Below are 3,798 nucleotides of genomic sequence, written 5' to 3' on the forward strand. Positions count from 1 at the left end.
CGATTGGTGTCATGATACCTCAGACTCAGGATGTCCGAGAAGAAAAGCTGCGGCACATATCAACGAAATGACATTGTAAGATTCTCGGGAAATGAACTATGAAGTGATTTCCGTTATCAAGAGTTCATCATTAACCCAAGGAGAGGACAAGGAGGTGTCTGGTGAACTCAACGGCAATTCACCGAGATTCCCCAAAAGATGGATTTCCACCATTAAGTGAACAAGGAGATAACATTTGTTAGATCAAATGATATAAGGAAGTATGCTCGAGGAAAACATACACAATTAAACACTGGTTGAAGGGTGCGCCCGAAGTACGGGTTGGGTTGCACGACCAATGTTAGAATGGTGATTCAATTAGCGAAGGACTTAGAATGAACTATGGCCCATTCACTTAAAAGCAATAGGGTTGTTAGAAGTTTTGAATTCACACGTCATAGCTCCATTGTCGGTATTCCGGTTGAAAACAATACGGGGACCAAGGAATGAACGAAGATGGCAAGAAGTATTATGATATCAAGAATTATTAAGAGGTGGTGAAATTCTCACCACATTCTTGACAAAAAGAGATGGTAATACTACCGAGGTAAGGAAGATCGACTGCTGGTTAGCAGTGATCTCAAGGTTTACACCAAACACGAACAAGTTGTGTTGAACGGAAGGCAATAAAGTGGTCGATGAGAACAGGAATCATCGAGGGGCAAGGATGGTATTACCCATCATGAATTCAACTGAATTCCTGGAAGAGCTCATAAGGTTGATGATGATCACGACACAAGTGTCGAGAGTTTCCATGCTGATGTGATCAATCAGCGACGACATCAAGTCAAAGTAATGATGAAGCAAGAGGTTAATGGAACCACGGTTATGGCGTAAACTCGAACTCAAGCTTGTTGTTTAAGGTGAAAGGGAATGACGAGGAAAATCGACGTAAGCTTAATTCATCGTCGAAAATTGTGCTCCGAGAAGAAGGACCGGGTAGCACAGTTAAAATCATCACGACAATGATATAGCCAAACAGGCTAGGAATGACATGATCGGGTACAAACTCGTACTTATAGAAGCTTACTGAAGAGTGGTTGAACCGTAGAGCGGACTCGGTTCAGTTATCGATGTCTTTGAGTGTTCAATAACTCAGAGCCCGTGAAAAATTGGAATCAGTGGGAAGGTAGCACTTGATGAAGAACTCATAAAAAGTTATGCAGTTCCATGATAATCTCGAGATACCAGGGGGGTAATACTCAACACAAGATCAAAGTAAAGGTTGGACTGGTGTATTGATCCATAGAAGACAATTGTTTTAACTTGTCCGAGAAATGAGATCAAAGAAGAACAATCATGGTCGGAACCACGGTTGCAAAAAGGCCAGATCTCAGATATAAGATGAACTTATACCAAGGGAATAATTGATTTTAAAAGAAGCTTCGATGAGAAGATGTACATCGTGTCCATGGGCATGAACGCAAAGTTCAAGGTCGACTCCCACTTCTCCAATGCATAACCTTTCATTCACTTCTCACATTCGATGAAGTTGCAGTGTTGAAATTTTATCTGGTGAAGCACCAGAAGAGTATGACTCGTGAAGACTTTCGGGTTCACACGGTTTAGAGAAGGCATATGTTCAACCCATAGGGGCTTCTTAGAAACATATACCACAAGTTTCAAGAGTAAATAACACAAGCCCGAAAGCAGAGCATGGTTGGCCAAGCAGAGGATACAACTTAACAAAGGCATTATGTATCAGGGGAAGAACTCACAAGGTGATCAAATGTGAAGGACACTGTCGGATAACAATCCAACAAAGGACTTGGTGGTCCCAAAGGATCTGATACGAGTATCGGTACTCAACTAGAGGAAGAAGAATGCAAGGAGATCAGATTCTAGAAACAACTGACTAACTCAATTGTCAAATGCAAAGGAATTATGATTTCCAAATCAAGGGATCAAAAGCAATGCTCTCATTAAGGATGGATAAGTTGAATAGCCTTAGGGTACAATCAATGACAATTGGATTGGTCGAGAACCAATTCCCGTTAAAAGAATGGAAGCTCAGCCGGAAAGGTAATTTATAAGGATCAATGATGATTGCGTGTATTCGCAACATATTGAGTCAACAGACTCAAAATGATAATGACAAGGAATGTCAATAAGATTTCTATACTTATGGGATTAATCATAATGAAAGCAAACAAGAATTTCCAGAGCAATAGGTTGCTGAGGATTTTCGGAATATCGGGTGGTATTTCGAAGACTTTTGTGTAACACATGAACAACTGGGGAATGAGCGGATACTCGATAAGCGCGAGAATTTATTTGAAGGGGTATTCATGTGGCAAAGAACTGCTAGGCAGTAGGCACAAAGTATTCTCGGAACAATAGAGAAAACTTCGGGGTATCTTGTAATAACAAGATCAATGGGGGATGATCATATGAATGGCAAGTGTAAGTAGTTATCCATACGGATTTATCGGTGGTCAGGAATAGCAAAAATGATGGGCACAAAGTCTCGAGAGAACATTAGAGAGTATCTTCGGAATCTTCTGATGTAGCAGGCGATCCTCTGCAGTAAGGGGCTCTCCGGGTGGATGCGATCACGAGATCCTAATCTTAGAGTTAGCAAATTCATTTAACCCGAATAGTAGAGAGATCAGAGTCCCAGAGTATAGGTCGAGGAGTAAAAGATCCTACTACCACCCAATGGCGACGTGGGCCCGTAAGGCTCACAGCCATGTTAGTAAAAGTTTTGTAGTGACTAGACTCGACTTCGGCCAAGGAGTGTGGAAGGGGGATTCCTACAGGCAGTCGGCTCTGATACCAACTTGTGACGCCCCCGATTTAATCGTACACTAATCATGCACGCAAATGTGTACGATCAAGATCAGGGACTCACGGGAAGATATCACAACACAACTCTACAAATAAAATAAGTCATACAAGCATCATAATACAAGCCAGGGGGCCTCGAGGGCTCGAATACAAGTGCTCGATCATAGACGAGTCAGCGGAAGCAACAACATCTGAGTACAGATATAAGTTAAACAAGTTGCCATAAGATGGCTAGCACAAACTGGGATACAGATCGAAAGAGGCGCAGGCCTCCTGCCTGGGATCCTCCTAACTACTCCTGGTCGTCGTCAGCGGACTGCACGTAGTAGTAGGCACCTCTAGTGTAGTAGGAATCATCGTCGACGGTGGCGTCTGGCTCCAGGGCTCCAGCATCTGGTTGCGACAACCAGAAAGAAAAGGAAAGGGGGAAAAGGGGGGAGAAAGCAACCGTGAGTACTCATCCAAAGTACTCGCAAGCAAGGAGCTACACTACATATGCATGGGTATATGTGTAAGGAGGCCATATCAGTGGGCTGGACTGCAGAATGCCAGAATAAGAGGGGGATAGCTAATCCTGTCGAAGACTACGCTTCTGGTCACCTTCGTCTTGCAACAGGCAGAAGAGGGTAGGTCGAAGTCCTCCAAGTAGCATCTCCAAGTAACATCTCATAGCATAATCCTACCCGGCGATCCCCTCCTCATATCCCTGAGGTAGAGCGACCACCGGTTGTATCTGGCACTTGGAAGGGTGTGTTTTATTAAGTATCCGGTTCTAGTTGTCATAAGGTCAAGGTACAACTCCAAGTCGTCCTGTTACCGAAGATCACGGCTATTCGAATAGATTAACTTCCCTGCAGGGGTGCACCACATAACCCAACACGCTCGATCCCATTTGGCCGGACACACTTTCCTGGGTCATGCCCGGCCTCGGAAGATCAACACGTCGCAGCCCCACCTAGGCAAAACAGAGAG

This window comes from Triticum dicoccoides, chromosome 2A (assembly GCF_002162155.2).
Source record: "Triticum dicoccoides isolate Atlit2015 ecotype Zavitan chromosome 2A, WEW_v2.0, whole genome shotgun sequence".
Taxonomy (NCBI): domain Eukaryota; kingdom Viridiplantae; phylum Streptophyta; class Magnoliopsida; order Poales; family Poaceae; genus Triticum; species Triticum dicoccoides.